This window comes from Ochotona curzoniae, unplaced genomic scaffold (genome assembly GCF_017591425.1).
Source record: "Ochotona curzoniae isolate NIBS_2020 unplaced genomic scaffold, NIBS_Ocur_1.0 contig_4797, whole genome shotgun sequence".
Classification (NCBI taxonomy): domain Eukaryota; kingdom Metazoa; phylum Chordata; class Mammalia; order Lagomorpha; family Ochotonidae; genus Ochotona; species Ochotona curzoniae.
Window position 1 is genome coordinate 1,166,584 of NW_024466390.1, and position 18,087 is coordinate 1,184,670.

Genomic DNA, 18,087 nt, shown 5'->3' on the forward strand with positions numbered 1-18,087 from the left:
AAACAGCGGAAGATGCTCCAAGTACGAGCGTGCCTGCCACCCGTGTGGGAGACCCAGACTGAGTTCCAGGGTCTTAGATTGAGTGCAGGCAAGCCTTTGGGACCGCTGGGGAGTGAAACCAGTGATGAAAACCTCTGTCCCTCCCTGTCACTCTGCCTTTCAGGAAAGTAAGTAACTACACACAACCACCCCCGCCCCTCAACACACATACATATTCACACCTGGCAGGAAGTGAATGTTATGTAATTGCTTGTTGCTTCTGATTATCCTTTTTGTTGATTTGATCAACATAGGAAAAGATATTACTTACAAATAAAGTGTATTTTTAATATGTATTTAATTTTTATTGACTTTTTTGTAGAAATGTAGAAAGACAAAGGGAATGAGCTCCCATCCACTGTGCATACCCCAGCTGCCTGGAACAAGCAGGGCTGGGCCAGGCCCAAGGCTGCAGCACAGATCTCAACCCGGATCTCCCATGCAGGTAGCAGGGACCCAAGTTCTTGAGCCAGCACCTGCTACCTCCTAGGATGCACATTGGCAGGAAGCAAAAATGCAAAGCAGAGGGGCTGGTGCAGTGGTTCAGCTGGTTAATATCCCACCGGCACCCCATGTGAATGCTGATTCATGTCCAAGCTGCTCCATTTCCAATACAGTTCCCTACTTATGACCCAGGAAAGCAGCAGAGGATGACCTAAGTCATGTGTGTGAAAAGCCGAGTTAGGAAAAGAGAAGGAGAGACAGCAATCTTCTATCTGTTGTTTTACTCCACAAATAGCCATAATAGTCCAAACTGGGCCAGCAGCTACAAGCTTCTTCCAGGTCTCCCACATGGGTACAGAGGTCCAAGGACTTGGCCCAGCCTCTGCTGCTTTCCTAGGCCACATGCAGGGAGCTAGAACAGAAGTGGAACAGCCAGACCCTGAACCAGTGCCCATATGGGATGCTGGCACTGCAGGCAGAGACCTAGCCACCTACACAACTACCCTGGCCCCTGTTGTGAACATTTTAAGCTGAATCAGCAGGTAAAAGTTCAATTCTCTCTCTCTGTACCTTTCATTTAGATGAAAATAAATATTTTGTGAAAAGATTATAATTATCAAGGAATTTATAATTTAGTCCATTTTAATCTAGGATATTGGTGCCAATTTGATTTCAGATCGTCTTTCTCTTAAAATGTATATGTAATAAATTTAAGACCATTTCAATGGAACTGTCTTTATATGATATGGATTTCATGCTCCCTGCCCGGCCCAGAACAGTCAGTATCATCTATTTGTTTTTGTTCTTTAAAGATTTACACTGTACTTGAAAGGCAGAGTTACAGAGTAAAGAGAGGGTGAGAGAGAGAGAGGAGGAGGCAACAGCGATATCTTCCATCTGATGGTTTATTCTCCAAATGGCTGTAATGGGCACAGCTGGGGCAAGAGCCAGGTCTCCCATGTGGGTGCAGGGCCCAAGCACTTGAACCATCTTCTGCTGCTTTCACAGGCACATTAGCAGGAAGCTGGATCGAAGGGGGCAATCTGGACTTGGACCAATGCCCGTGTGAGATGACAAAGCTACAGGTGGAAAATTAACCTACTATGCCACAGAATAGCCTCAGAATTTATTTTCTACTTAAAGTAAGCTACATAAGTCTTTTTTCAAAAAGCTTTTTTATTTCATTTTTTAAAAGCTTTTTTATTTCATGTTACTTTATTGACATGCAGACAAATGGAGAGAGATTTCCCATCTGTTGGTTCCAGGAATCAGGGGTTCAACTCAGGTCTCCACATGGATAACAGGGACCCAAGTATTTGGGTCATCACCTGCTACCCGCCACCCCAGGTGCACATCAGCAGGAAGCAGGATTTGCAGAAAACCCTCTGGTACAGGATGTGGGCATCAAATGAAACAGCCTAGCTGCTGCATTGCTTCCTTGCTCCGGATTAAGTATGCTATTTTCAGTACAAGAGGGGAAAGCGGCTGTTGGCTATAAAGTCAAGGTACAAGTATTAAATAAAATTAAATGGAAAAAATCTATTAAGTGTAACCAACGAAAGTGGTCACTGGTTTCAGCAGGCTGTTGGAAGATATTCAAGATAACAAACCACCACGGTGTTTTCTTTATTCTTTTTTTTTTTCTTCTTCTTTAAAGAGTACAGTTTCATAGGTATCACGGTTGTAATGAAGTGGTTGTCAAGACCAGTATCGTGGTGCAATAAACTAAGTTATTGCCTACAACACCAGCTTCCTATATTGGAATGCCGGTTCTAGTTCCAGCTGCTCCACTTTTAACCCAGCTCCCTGCTAGTGCAACTGAGAAAGCAACAGAGGATGGCCTGATGGCCCAAAGGCAGGAGCCCGGCCACCATGTGAGTGTGACACAGATGTGTCAGATCTGGAAGGAGTCCCTGCCAACCGGGTCCAGCCCGTGCCACTGCAGGTGTCTGGGGAGTGAGACGGCAGATGAAGATCTGTTTCTTCCTGTTTTCTCTATAACCTTACCTTTCAAATAAAAATAAAACAGACAAAGATTTTTCAGTAGTGTTCTGTGAAGACTTAGTGGACGTAGAGGAGCATTACATTTGGAAGTTTAAAAGTCGTCTCTCCCAGTCGTGTTTGTCTTGGTTAGTGGTAACTGTTGTCTCTGTCTCTTTCTCTGTGTTCCACCCTACATTTCTTAATAAATAAAACTTTTTTAAAATATTTATTTTATTTTTTTATTGGAAAGGCAGATATGTACAGAGGAGAAGAGACAGAGAAGAAGATCTTCCATCTGAGGATTCACTCCCCAAGTGACCACAACAGCTGGTGCTGTGCTGACCCGAAGCCAGGAGCCAGGAGCGTCCTTCAGGTCTCCCACGCGGGTGCAGGGTCCCAAAGATTTGGGCCGTCCTCGACTGCTTTCCCAGGCCACAAGCAGGGAGCTGGATGGGAAGCGGGACCGCTGGGATTAGAACTGGCGACCATATGGGATCCCGGCGTGATCGAGGCGAGGACTTGAGCCACTACACTATCGCGCTGGGTCCAATAAATAAAACTTAAAGTGGTGTTTATTTAAGATTGCATTTTGCATGTGACTGCTTAAGGGAATTTGAAAAGATGCTGACTTGGAAAGATACAAGGGGAGGAAAGCAGATTATAATTTTTAAAATAGAGGTACATATAATAGTCACAAATGTGTCAGGAAGGTACACAGCAAAAACTATAATGATGTTCCAGCTGGTTCGACTATAGGTGATATGCATTATTTATTTACTTATAACCACACACATACACATTTTTTTGTTCTGCAGCTACGGTGTCCTCTTTCCCTATTTATGCCAATATTTTCCTTTATTAAGATTTATTTAGTTGGGGGTCGGCACAGTAGGCTAATTCTCTGCTGTGCCAGCATCCCATACGGGTGCTGGTTTATGTCCCGGCTGTTCTACTTCCTGTCCAGCTCCCTGCTTACAGCCTGGGAAAGCAGCAGAGGATGGCTTAGGATCCTGCACCCATGTGGGAGACCCGGAACAAGCTCCTGGCTCCTGGATTTGGATCAGCGCAGCTTTGGCATTACCGTCATGTAAGGAGTGAATCAATGACCTTTTCTATCTCTCCTTCTTTCTGTAAAATCTGCCTTCCAAGTAAAAATCTGCCTTTATTGAAAGTCAGAGACACAGTGAGACATTTTTCATTTGCTGATGCATCCCCTGCAAAAGGCCGCAGCAGCTAATGTTAGCTGAAGCCAGCACCCAGGAATTTCATCTGGATCGCCCATGTGGGTGGCAGGGGACTACGCATCATCTGCTGGTTTGCCAAGGCCATTAGCAGGAAACTGGATGGAAAGTATAGCAACTGGGACTCAAACTAGGGCCTGTATGGGACACCGGCGTTGCCAGCAGTGAGTTTACCCACGACACCACAATGCTAGGCCTCTATCTATATCAATGTTTCTATGGGTCAAAAAAAGAACCACTAAGGCCTCAACTAAGTTGAAGCACAAGTTGCACAAAGTGTCCTGGGGTAGGAGCATGGGCAAGTTTAGCGTAAGAGAAGGTAGACAGTCCAGAGGGGATGGCTGATGCCAACACAAGCTCCAACTCCCGTCCCATCTAACGTCAGATTCCACACTGACTCCCCACAGCAGGCAGCTGAGTTTTAGGGTGTCAGAGCAAAGGGCTCATGGGCGATTGCTATGTTGAGCAGGAATGTGGCTTGTCTGTAGGCTCCCCTCTCAGCAGGAACTATAAATTCTTGAGTCCTTTCTCAGCATCCGCCACACACTGAAAAGATTTCACGCTCCATAGAAGGAACCAAAACAAACTGCAGACATGTGTGCAAACAATTTGGAACCTTCTGGAAGGAAGGCTACAAAACATGCATCCTTCCAGAAAAGCCCTTCTGGCAGCCATGCTGGTGGTCTCCAAGCTGTGAATGGAGCCAGAGAAATATTTGTTTTGAACAAAGAAGGTGTCAGAACCTGAGAACACAGAACTGTGGCTTTGATGGCCCATTTTGGATCAAAAACCACTCAGAGCACTCTCTGACATCAGCGGTAAAGGCTGTTCTCTGCCTACTGTAGAATTAGAAGCAATGTCTCCTTTTCAATGGCTTGCTAAATCTAAAGATGGCCCCAAAAACATGTGGAAAATGTGTATTATAAAACTCTGCATGGGGACCAGCTTTGTAGTGCAGTGGGTGAAGACTCTGTTGTGGGTTGGTGAGCCCAGGTGAGCAATTAGGTCACACCATGGTTGCTCCACTTGCAATCCAGCTCTGTGCTTAGGCACCCAGGAAGGCAGCAGGAACGACTCCCATACGCGGACCCCCTGCCATCCACATGGGAGACCCTGATGGAATTCTAGACCCCAGGCTGTGGCCTAGCCATACCCTGGTTGGGTGTGAAATTTTGGAGTTTCTCTCTTTTGGCGGCTCTGCCTGTCAAGCAAATAGAGTAAATCTTTTAAAAACAAAAAGCCCCTTTAGCAGTGCCTGAGTTCAAGTCTCAGCTCCTCCACTTACAGCTTCCTGCCAGTGCCTATCCTGGAAGCTAGCAGGTGATGATGAACTCAGGTAATTGGATTTTTGTCACCCCCGAGGAGACGTGAGATTGAGATTTTGCATTGTGGCTTCTGCTTGGCTTGGTCCCGGTCATTTGGGGAATGAACCGGTGGATGGAAGATCTCTTCTTTGTCTATCCTGCCTTTCAAATACATTGAGGAAGTCTCCTCCCGCTTCTCTGGGAGAGGAGCAGAGGTATGCCCGTGTGTGGAGCTGAGTAGGGAGGGTTTGGGAAGCAGGTGTGAGCTCTGTAACCAAGCTGCCTTGGTCTGCTCACACTCTGTCAGAGGCACACGTGCACACAGCAAAGGCTGTTGAATAGCTTTTGTGTGGATGTTCAAAAAGTCTTTCACGAAGAGACACAAAAGATGGCTTTGCAACTCGAGTCCCCATGGCGTGATGGGCCTGCTGAATACGCCGGAAGTCGCTCAGATACAACAAACAGTGGTTTCAGACAATCAGCCACTTTTGGGAGGAAGGCACATCGGACCTCGGCCTCCTCTTGCACTGATCAGGTGTGCGATGGTTTCACGAATTGCTTGGGGGAGGCAAAGCACAGTGACTGTGAGCACTTCCACCAGGAAAAGCCTGCGTGTGAGGGGACTTGAGAAAATTCATGCAAAATGGAACTAATAGGCAGGTTTCTTGTGTTGGCCAAAAAAAGAAAAAAAAGGGAGGCAGGTGTTTTTAGTGCACGGGTTAAGATGTCACATTTCATGTCATACCTGAGTTCAAGGCCTGGTACCACTACTAAGTCCCACTTCCTACTAATGTGCACCCTGGAAGGCACTGCGTGGTGCTCAAGTACGTGGGTCTCTGTCACCATGAGGGAGACCCAGATGGAGTTCCTTCCTTTTGGCTTCAGCCTGTCAAGACCCTGGCTTTTGCAGGCATTTGGTATCTCTCTGCTTTAAAATAGTTAGATAGGGCCCAGCGTGGTGGCCTAGTGCCTAAAGTCCTTGCCTTGAACGTGCTGGGATCCCATATGGCTGCTGATTGTAATCTTGGCAGTCCTGCTTCCCTTCCAGCTCCCCCCTGTGGCCTGGGAAAGAAGTCAAGGACGGCCCAAAGCCTTGGGACCCTGTACCTGTGTGGAAGGCCTGGCGGAGGTTCCTGGCTCCTGGCTTCGGATTAGCGCAGTACCTGCTATTGTGCTCACTTGGGGAGTGAATCATTGGACAGAAGATCTTCCTCTCTGTCTTTCCTCCTCCCTGTATATCTAGCTTTGCAATAAAAGTAAAATAAATCTTTAAAGTTAAATAAAAAATTTGAAATCCAAGCAGTTATTTCAGAATATATATTCCTATGGACTTTATGAAATATGCACAGATTTCAACATTTTTTGCATCAAAATAGTCTTTATTTCAATTTTTTTCATGAGCATTGTCAAGGAATATTCTATATAAGAATCTGATGTTTGTATGAGGATATGTGAGGAGGCAGATGATACCAAACTGGTCTTCACATGGGCAAAGATAAGGTGCTGAACTTGGGGAAAAAGAATCTAAATTAGAAGATCCTTTTACTTATTCATTCATTGAATAATTACTGAGAATGTACTAAATGGCCAGGCAATTTGCTACATGTTGGGGAGAAAATTTGCCTTCTTGGTTCAGAAGGCAATTGTTAGACAATATAAATGCAGTGAGAACATCTCCCTGAACTTTTAAATATATAATAAATTTATTTTATTTTTGATGCTATTTACATACTTAAGAAGGATGCATGCTCATGAGGACCACCAGTTAGGGTGGTTAGGGTGGGGAGGGTCGAGGAGTGAGGGAAAGTGCTTGAGAACAACAGTTTCCCATCTTGTTTTTTCTTTCTTGTATCTGAGGAAAAAAGGGAAAGGAATGAGGGCCAGTCTCAGCAGCCCAACCACATCGGTACTGGGGATGGGGACAGCCACGTATCTCATTCCAGGGTCCCAGATATGGAGCATGTTCCGAGGGTACTGCTTAAGTGGTTACTTGCTGTCAAAGCTTGGCCGGGAGAGCTGTCGAATTTGTTTGCCCTCCATGGCACTGCACGTCCCCTGCGGGTCTCAATGAACTGGTTGTCAGGTTCCCCATGTGCCTCTGGGCATGCTGTCTGCTGCTTCAACAATTGAGAAGACCCAGTTCTGACATATGCATTACACAGACAGACCACACATCCTGTGTTTCTCCCCATGGTTGGAGTTCTCAGTTCAGTGATCTAGTCGGCAGCCTCACAAAGAAACCTCACCTTAGGTGACCCCAGACCTGACTTCTGTGTGCATCAGCTAGTACAGGGTGGCTTAGTATGTCACTCACATCAGCCTACACACACACTAGTGAGTATAGTTGCCCAGGGAGTTCTGTTTCTAGCCCCATCTCATATGCAAACCAACGAATGCTTCAGTGCAGTCCGTCCCTGCCTATCACGTACTTGACCCTTATGCACACTGACAGGAATTGCAGCCTAGTCAAGGCAACCCCCCGAAACCCCACCAAGTCTGCCCTTAGTCCTGCATCCTGCGCATAGTGTTATGTACAGCAGACTGGTCCAGTCTGTGCTGCATCCCATTCAGCTCTCATACACATCAGTGGGTGTTGGAGCCTAGTTCAGCCCAACCTACTCCACTATCCAGCCCACACTCATGATGATAAGTGCCATGACCTGTACTGCCAGACCTGGTCCCATCCCTGGTTCTCATGCTCATCAGTGGAAGTTGCAGCCTATCAGAGGGGTGCCCGCAATAAACCCACTAGGCCCAGTCCCAGCCATGGATCTTGCACTTTTGAGGTGGTTCTATGGTCTAGCCTGACAGGTCTTACCCCCAGTGCCATCACCTGCTAGCCTATGCTGCAGTAAGACCTGACCAGCCTGCAGTTACTCTGGCTCATGCATGCCCCAGTGGACACAGTCATTTAGCCCAGCCTGGCTCACTCCTTAACTCAGCTCACATGCAAGCCAAAGGGTATTGTAACCTTGCTTAGCCTGGTCTGCTCCAATCCCAGCTCTCACACTCATCAACAGAACCACTGGCCCAAGAGAGAAGACCTCATAGCTCCTACAAAGCTTGCCCCCAACCCTGGGTCTTATGTGTAAAGTTGGGTGCTGTGGCCCAGTCTGGCATGGCCCACCTCACCTCGCCATTCACAATCTAGCCCAGTCCAATTAGCACCCAGTCTTAGTCCTAATGTGAATTGGTTGATGCTGCAGCCCAACCTGGCTGGGCCTGCACCCCATCCTAATTGCCACATTTGCCAGTGAGTGTTATGAACTGGCCCAGAGTGGCCCACCCCCAAACCTGACACATATGTATGCCAGCAGATACCATAACCTGGCCTCATCTGGGTTGCTCCCTGTCTTGGTTCTTGAACTCACCTGCAGCGACTGGATCCTGGCAGAGAAATTCCTTAAGCTTCTCTATTAGGTCACCTCCCAGTTGCAGATCTCACATATACTGGTGGATTCTCGGCCTAGTCTGACCTGCTGGGTACAGTGGCCTTGCCTGATCAGCCCACAACCATTCCGGCTCTTACTGTTGGATGCTACAGCCCAACCCTGCCTGGTCCACTTCCAGACCCAACTCTCACATGGTTCAGTGTGTGCAGGGACCTAGCCTAGCCTGTCTTACACCCACTCTGGCTCTCACAAGCACTAGCAGATGCTGGAGCCTAGTCCAGTCCAGCAGAGCCCCGACACAGTCCACACCCATGCAAAGTGATGCTGCAGCCATGTTCAACCCGGTTTGATGCCCCCATTCTAGCTCTTACACTCGCTGATGGAAACTGCAGCCCAGCAGGGGCATCCCCTTTGCTCCCTGATCAGGCCTGTTCCCAGCAACAGATCTTGTGCATGCTGGTGGTGCTCTGATTCGGCCTTTGCCATCAAATACTGCAGTCTGGCCTGGTGTGGCTTATCCCAAGTGTCAAATTTTTTGCTGGTAGGTGCTGAAGCACATCCCTGTCCAGTCTGCCTCCATCCCTGGCTTTCAGTAGGTGTGATAGCCTAGCCTAGTTCAACATGGCCAACACCTTATCCTGGCTCGAGTTTTACCCCCAGAGCGAACCCACACATCTGCTGACAAATGAAGAATCCTTGCCTGGCCTGACCAATATCTAGCTGATTCACATGCTCACCAGGGGGAGCTACATCTTACCGTGGGAGTTTTCCAGGTTCCCCCACCAGGCCCACTGCCAGACCCAGATGTCACATGTGTTGGCGGGTGATAGGCCTTTACCCAGCGTAATGCCCCCTCTATTTCAGCCTTTGTATGATGGTGGATGTTGTGGCTTGGCTCACCCCACACCCTTTTCTTGGGTGTGCCTATGGGTGCTGCAACCTGGACCAGCCTGGCCTTTTTCCAACCCCAGGACCCATGAGTGTCAGAGGGTCCCATGGTCTTGCCTAGCTTAGACTGTCATCACTCTCAGCCCTCAAGCAAATCAGCTGGTATGACAGTCTCACAAGGGTGGGCCCACAAATCCACCAGAGTCTGCTCCCAGAGCCAGTTCTTTTGCATGCTCATTGCTGTCATGGCTCAGACTGACATAGTCCACTCCTTGCCCTGACAATTACTGGTGGGTACTGTGCTCTAGCTCAGGCAGCTGAGTCAAGGCTTTCACATTCACCAATTGTTGGTGGTTGATACAAGCCCAGCTCAGGTCTTGGTTTGGCCCTGAAAGGTCTCCCGGTTTCTCTTGTCTGAACCATCCAGTCTCACTGCTTTATTCACGTGCAAGTGTAGTAGCCTGATTGGTGAAAGTCCCCCAGAAGTCACGCCTCACCTGTCACATTCTCCCCCCGTAGTCCTCCCTCCCACACATCCCAGACCCCTTTGCCTGAGCAGTCTACAGCCCGCCATGCCCACGGGCACACAGATCCCCAATTCCAGTCCCCTAGTGGTGTGTTGTGCTGCCCTGGAGCCCTGCCTGCCTGCCTGGGGCCCACACACACTCTGGCATGAGCGCCCAGACCCTGTCTGCCAGCATTCCAGTGCCCGCCTCCAACATGTCTTTAAAAACAATAATAAAATAATTAAAATAGACAACTGGCCTGGCATACTGGTATAGTTAACACAATTTGGCATTAACTAGGCCCAGAATACTCACCAGCTATTCACTGCTTTTCTCCCAGCAGTGTAACTCTTACCTAGGTACAAGGCAACCTAGGCAGTTGCCTATAGCTTGCACCATTTTCCTAAATTTTAAGAAAATAAATTTTCTAAGAAAAATGTTTATTTTCATCATTTTGTAAAGGGCAGACAAACAGAAAAAGACTTCCGTCTGCATGACTAGCACAGCCAAAACTGGGACAAGCTGATAACTGGAACTCAGAACCCCATCCAGGTCTCTCAAAGACTTGCATCATCACCTGCAGCTTCCCACGATACATGTTGTAGGAAGTTAGAACTGGATGTGGAGATTGGACTCAAACTCAGGCATGGGTTGCATTCGTCCCATCTTCACTTACCACCTGCCCCTGATAAAAGCCAACTTATAAGGGTATCATGTCATATGATTTGGTTTTACATGACTGCAAGAGAATGTCTGAAATGGGCTGCTTGAATGCAACACAGTTCTGGAAGCTCAAGTACATGGCATTGGGGTCAGCACCATGTTGGCTGGGTTGTGTCATGGCAAATGACACTGACAAGATTCCATGTGGGAGGAAGGACCACAGCTCAGCCCGGTGAACCGGGTAGAGGCCGAGCGTGGCCGGACACAGGTGTTTTTAGCCTTCTATCTCAGGAGGAAAGCAGGGTCCTTTAGAGAGCTTGCTTCAAACTAAGCTAATAACTTTACACCGGGCCCCAAAGGCTTACACCATCTTTAAATGCTCCACCCTGCAGGCCAGATTTTGAGCATGGGAACTTTTAGGGGACCCTCAAACTGCATTTGAACCTAACAGTTTCTATGATTTTGTATAATTTTTTGAGAGACAGAGAAATCTTGCAGTCTCTGGTTCACTCCTCAAATAGTCACATGGCTGTGGTCCAGGCTAAAGCCAGGAACCAGGAACTCCATCCAGCATCTCCCACATAGAAGACAGGACCCCCAGTGCTTGGGCCATCACCTGCTGCACTAGCAGGAAGTTGGATCAAACAGTGCAATCAGGATTCAGAACGACGCTCCGATACAGGACCCTAACGTTCAGGTGGCAGCTTAGTCCTCTACACCACAATGCAGGAGGAACTTTATTTTCTATGCGTTAATCTGATAAGGCTGAAAAATGCAAATGTCCTCAACATTTTTACATCATTTCATAAAAGGTACTATTCTTGGTTTTGTTAAAGGAAGTTAGAATATTCAGGGAAATATGTATAATTATTATAATTAAGTATAGTAGGGCCACTTTTGCTGCAAGCAACCAAGATGAAAGCTAACTTTAAAAAATGAAAACTGGGCCCGGCGCGGTGGCGCAAGTGGTTAAAGGTCCTCGCCTTGCACGCCCGGGATCCCATATGGGCGCCGGTTCTAATCCCGGCAGCCCCGCTTCCCTTCCAGCTTCCCTTCCAGCTCCCTGCCTGTGGCCTGGGAAAGCAGTCGAGGACGGCCCAAAGCTTTGGGAACCTGCACCCACGTGGGAGACCCGGAAGAGGCTCCTGGCTTCGGATTGGCATAGTATCGGGCCCGTTGCGCTCACTTGGGGAGTGAATCATCGGATGGAAGATCTTCCTCTCTGTCTCTCCTCTCTGTATATCCACCTTTCCAATGAAAAAATAATAAAAATAAATCTTTAAAAAAAATTAAAAATGAAAACTAAGCTGGCTTCCCATCTTGCTGAGAACAAGGAGGCAAGTGGTATCCTGAGGAGGTGCTGTAGACCATGCATTCTCAATCCTATTTTATTCTGTGTTGGCGTTATCCTTGTGGGTTTTTTTTTTTTTTTCACCTGGAGGAAAAAATGACTCATGTGTCAGGTACAGCTAAAATTGGTACAATAAGGCAATATTGATGTTCTTACAAATAAACAAAAGTACATAAATGCATGTAGGACTAGCCAGCCAAGCCTGTTAAAATACTGTACCGATTGTTTTAAAAGATTTATTTGTTTTTATTGGAAAGGCGGATCTACAGAGAGGAGGAGAGAGAGAGGAAGATCTTCCATCCGATGGTTTGCTCCCCAGGCTGCCACAAAGGCTGGAGCTGAGCCTATCCAAAACCAGGAACCAGCAGCTCTTCTGGGTCTCCCACGTGGGTGCAGGGTCCCAAGGCTTTGGGCCGTCCTCGATTGCTTTCCCAGGCCACAAGCAGGGAGCTGGATGGGAAGTGGGGCTGTTGGGATTAGAACCAGCGACCATATGGGATCCCGGGCGTGCAAGGCGAGGACCTTTAACCACTAAGCTATTGCACTAGGCCCTGTATTGATGGGTTTTAACTTGTGTGTAAAGGAATGTGTATTTTCTACCCTAGATGTAACTCTTGAATATCATTTGTATCCACAAGTAGGCTCAATTGCAGTGCAACTTATTCAAGACAAAGTTTAATTCAGGATACAGCAATCTCAGCATTGTCTAGCTAAGTGAAATCTGGATTACATTATTTGACTATCTTCTGGCTCATTTCCCTAATTTCGTATTGGTTCAAATGAGGTTCTCAATTGTAATTTGAGGTGAAAAGAAACATTTTGCCAAGGTTCCTTTGATGACTAATTGTTGTTTAAAGATCTGAGCTGGATCACCATGAAGTCAGGGTCCATGTAAGGACAACATGACTTTGCCTTGAACATCTGTTTATCTCTTGGTATTTTTTGGTTACCTAACTACTTCTCCTGATGAAAAGTTTTTTTTTTAAACTTCTGGAGGAAAAAATAAAAAGGACCATATCTAGTAGGAAAGGAATGTTAATTAAAGCCAAGTTTCTTTAAAACCTGTCTTCTTAGGTTTATAGGAGACACTTTTTACACCATCTGCGTATGAACATGTAGCAAAGCTTCACACAGAAGAAACTAAGTTGTAAACTCCGCAAACTGAGTAGCTAATATAAATGCTGATTCACCTCAACTGAAGCGCTCATACCTGCTGCTATTTTCAGAACTCAATAGCTACCCTGGGACGAATTACTCATAAAGTTGAGTGGGATTTTCCTAGGGTGATTGTCCTAGCATTCCTGAAAATTCTAATTAGCAACAAATTACCATTTGGCCCCGGTGATTATCTGTCTTCTGCTATGAAAGAAGGAGACCCGATCAGTTCTGAAGGTGCTTTCTAGAACTACATAGCACGGTGAGCAGTGATGCACTTCTGATTACATTTGTAAGAGAAAATGACGCCCAGGGAGTTAATGGAATCCATGCAGAGCCAAATCAAAGACCTCTAAATATTCCTTTCACCTTACCATAGGTTCCACTTAGCCTTTAAAGGCCTTGAAATAAAATCTTTTATTTAGACTTCACTATTTCTTAATAGCAGTTAACTCATTTACATGTTGCTGATTATTTCATCTTAACTAATTATCATTTATATTTACAAAGAATCTCATATCCTGACTTATTTATTTTTATTGGAAAGTCAGATTTACAGAGGAGAAAGAGAAAAAGATCTTGCATCCGTTGGTTCACTCCCCAAGTGGCCACAATGGCTAGAGCTAAGCCAATCTGAAGCCAGGAGCCAGGAGAGTCTTCTGGGTCTCCCACCCAGGTACAGGGTCCCAAAGCTTTGAGCCGTCCTCGACTGTTTTCCCAGGCCACAAGCAGGGAGCTGGATGGGAAGTGGAGCTGCCAGGATTAGAACCAGCGCCCATATGGGATCCTGGCTCGTTCAAGGCAAGGACTTTAGGCACTAGGCCATCATGCCGGACCCCACAGGTCATGATGTCTTAGAGGGTATTCACAACAGGCTAGAGTTTGATGCATTGTTGTAGGCTATCCTGTAATATAGTAGTTGCCAGAATTAAGCTGGCCCGAGGCTTGGTGATAGAATTATTTGCATTTTTACCAATAGGAGTAGGACACTACCAAAATCAAGAGAATGTATATGTTCAGGTCAGCTTTGAAGTGCTTGTGACATGAGAACCGAAGTTCTCGCAAGATTGTCTAAAACAAAATGACAGCACAGCCTCATGTTTTTCTTATTGAGGAACAGAAAATCATTGTAAAAGTGTTGAAGGCACAATCAGAGAGACACAAAGCTAATATTTCAAATGAAGCTTCCTGGGGCTGGTGTGGTAGCATAATATTCTGCTTACTGCCCAGATATGGGTGCCCATATGAGTCCCAGCTACTCCACTTCTGATCCGGCACTCTGCTTATGTGCCTGGGGAAAAGAAGCAGAGACTAGACCAAGGCTTTGTGCCTCTGCATCCACATAAGCAACACACAAGCTCCTGGCTGCCCAGCTCTGGCTGTTGCGGCCCTTTAAGGAGTAAGCTAGTAGATGGACGATTTCTCTGTCTCTCCTTCTCTGTGTGTATGTAACTCTGATTTTTCAAGTAAAATACATAAATCTTAAGCCAAAAAGAGGCTTCTTTTGAGTAATAAATAAAAAGGAAAGAGCTTTGTGCTACGGTTTGAAGGTGTTTCCCGAGTTCCTCTGTTGGAAACTCGCTCCGCAGTGCAACTGTGGAGCTAGGAAGTCTGTATTGTGAGTGTATTCATGTTATCAACCACGGAGTGGGTTTGTTAGAAAAGCAGATTTGTATCCCTCTCAGCTCTCTTGGACCCTCGCACAATATGATGCCTTTGGGTATATTAAGATGCCACAAAAAGATCCTTACCTGATGTCCCTTCTGCCTCCAGAACCACGGGGCAAATAAACATCTGTTCATCCATTACCTACCCACAGGATTTTGTTTGAGCAGCATAACATTGAGATGCCTCATGGAAACATTAGGTTTCTTTCTGTTATGACATTGTGGGGAAACAAAGGGACATATTTTCACCAAATTTGGACATGTAGTGGGGGTGATCTGATTTGCAACCTAGGCTGTGTGTTATCTGAAGAAAACCAAGGGAGATGGAAAGTCCTTCTTTAGAGCAGCTGAACCCAAGACCCAAGTATGAAATGAGGCAGTTAGGGGTGTCTTTTGGGGTCATATGTGTGGTACTGGCACCAGCTGAGCTGGCCAAGTGTTGCGAAGATTCAGTGAGATCATCTGTGTGATGTGTGGAGCACAATGCTAGGCACAGCCACATATACATTCAGTTATTCAGCAAATGTTATCTCATTTTATTTATTTTATTCAGCACTGGGGATAGAGCAGTGAACAAAATGAAATCCCTATCCACTTAATGCTTCCAGTCTCCGGACACACAATGAGCAATCACAGAAGGTGACTCATGTGTCCCAGAATAAACATTTAGGGCCCAGCATTGTGGCACAGTGGGTTAAGCCACCATCTGGGAGTCAGCATCCCATATGAGTACTGGCTTGAGTCCCAGCTACTGCACTTCCAATCTTTCTCTGCTAATGTGTTTGAATCCCTAACACCCATATGGGAGAATAGGATGGAGTTCCTGGCTCCTAACTTTGGCCTGGCTCAGTTCCAGCCATTGCAGTCATTTAGGGAGTGAGTCAGTGTGTGGAAGGAAGATCTCTTTCTTCGTCTCTCACTCTCCTATCTATTCCCTCTTTGTGTGTAACTCATTCAAATGAATGCAAATTAAAAAAAAAAAAAGGAAAATTCACCAAAGTACCCGTTTCCTATACCTTTAGCCTATACCCTGTATTCACCAGAGAATGTTTACCAAGCTAGCAGTTCAAAAAAGTATCTGGTTTCTAAATATTGCTTTAAAATATTTATTTATTTATTTATTTGAAAGACAGTTACTTCATCTGGGTCTCCCACTGGGGTGTTGGGGGCCCAAGCACTGTCCTGGAGAAGATACTCTGCAAATTTGAGTCTGACTCCAACACTTTTCCTATTTTAACACTGAGGATCTGGTTAAAATGCAGATAGTGACTCAGCAGGTATTGTGGGTCCCTGTAACTGCGCAACAGGTCGACTCCAACACAGGAGCTTACAATAGCCCTTAAGCGATCCAGTTTCCTGCTAATGTAGACCAGGCAACAGTCAGCAGTGGTTCAAATGCTTCTGTCCCTGACGTCCCCAGGGAGACCTGGATGGAATTTGTTTCTTGTTTTCAGCGTCGTTCATCCACAGCTGTTTCAAGGATTTTGAAAATGAACCTGTCAATGGGAAATCTCTACTTACCTATTTCTGCTTCTTTTAGCTTCAAACCAATAGATTTTTGAATACTTCTTTATTTGAAAAGCAGAATGACAACAGAAGGAAAGGTCTTCCACATACTGATTCTTTCCGCTAGATGTCTGCAAAGGTCATGGCTGGGTCAGGCTGAAGCCAGGAATAGGGCACCCAATCTGGGTCTCCCACATGGGTGACAGGGGCTCAAGCACTTGTGCCAACTGCTGCTGCTTTCCCAGGAGCATTAACAAGAGAGCTGGATCAGAAATGCAACTGCTAGGACTGAAATGAGTGCTTACATGGGATGTTGACATCATAGGGGACAGCCTAACCAACTGTACCACAACGCCAACCATATGAATCTGTTCCTATAACACATATATATGATCATTACACTGAACCATGAGACTATAATTCAGAAGACATACAATACAATTCAGAAGAAAAGTGGCCAATGATGCCAGGCTGGGAAGCCACCATAGAGTTTTACTGGAGGCCAAGCGATCTATGGAACTGTTGTTCAATATCAGAGTGAAATTAGTTTTCGAGATGTGTGTGGCATCAGAGGTGGGGAAGGTCTTTGTCAGTTGCCTGTGTGTCCAGGCTCTGAGATCTGAATCTCAACTTTCCTTTTCCTTGGCCCCTCTAAAGTTGGATCCTAGGAGGGTTCTGGGGAAAGTGCTGGGCAGAGTTCTGTGAGTCCAGTGGTCTAGTAGAAATGGAGCAGTTAGGATGAACCGGCTCCTGCAGTCCAGTACGGGAAGAAGTCCTCTGCCCAGGTGCCAGACCAGACACCAGGGAGAGGCTGTGTCCAGGAGACACAGGGGATTCAGGGAGAAGTCGCTGGCAGTCAGCAGCTCTGTTGCAGACCAGAGACCCACCTAGTTCCGCCTTCTCCTGAGGGCTGCAAGCACTTGCATCTGGGTTCCCGCCTAAGAGAACCACAGACTCCTTTCTGCATTTCCAGCTGGATGTTCTCAGCCCAAAACTACAGGCCTTTGTTCATTCTAATTCGCCTACATCTGCATCAAACAAAAGTTCTTTCTCCAAGCAATGTGGCAAGGGCCTGGGTACAATTGCAGTGATTGTACAGAAAAGCTGCGTGTCCAGCTTTTTATTCAGAAAGGAAAGAATCTATCCAAGATGTTCATGTGGGTGTTTGCTGTCGCTTCTATTTGCTGATGTCTTGTCTATCACTCTGGGAAACAATGAGCATTCATTGGCCCCGGCTGCAGTTTAATTACACGATTTTGTCTTGCCAATGGCTTTGAACTAAGTGGGTGAAACAATGACTGGATTTCTTGAATATTTTAAATAAATGTCCTAGGTTCTAACTTTTTACCTAAAGGGGAGAAGCATCACAACATTTCTGATGTCAACATCATCCTGCGAAGCCAAACATGAAGGGAGGAATGTTAAACAGAGGCAGGTAGGCAGCGGGACAACGATGGGCAGCATACATCACAGAGGTCCCCTAACATTACGACGGACTTGCCTAGTGATACAGCTTGACATCGCAGCATGCACAGTGACACATCTATGATGCTAATGGTACAGGAGTAGAGCACTGACTACTTATAGTACATAACACTGGATAACAAGTGATTGTGTTCCCAGTTTTTGTTTGCCATATTCGACTTCTCTCACTACAGTGTACTGCTTCTACTACAACTGTTAGCCTAAATACCAGTTTAACCACCATGAAGCAACTTAGGGCCTGGATCTTGCCCAAAGAGTGATAGAAAATTCTCTTGGCTACAGTTGTACCATCTGCAGCTGGACTGAGGACTGAGTGGGCAAGCATTCTGATGAAAGGTGAATCTGGAGGTTTGGCTTTTTCATTACTTGTGATCTCAAATGTGGTAAAGTCCTTTTTTGCACGCGTCACTGGAGCCAGCAACACTGAAGCTCTTGGGGACAGGGTGAAAGGACACAAGTTTTT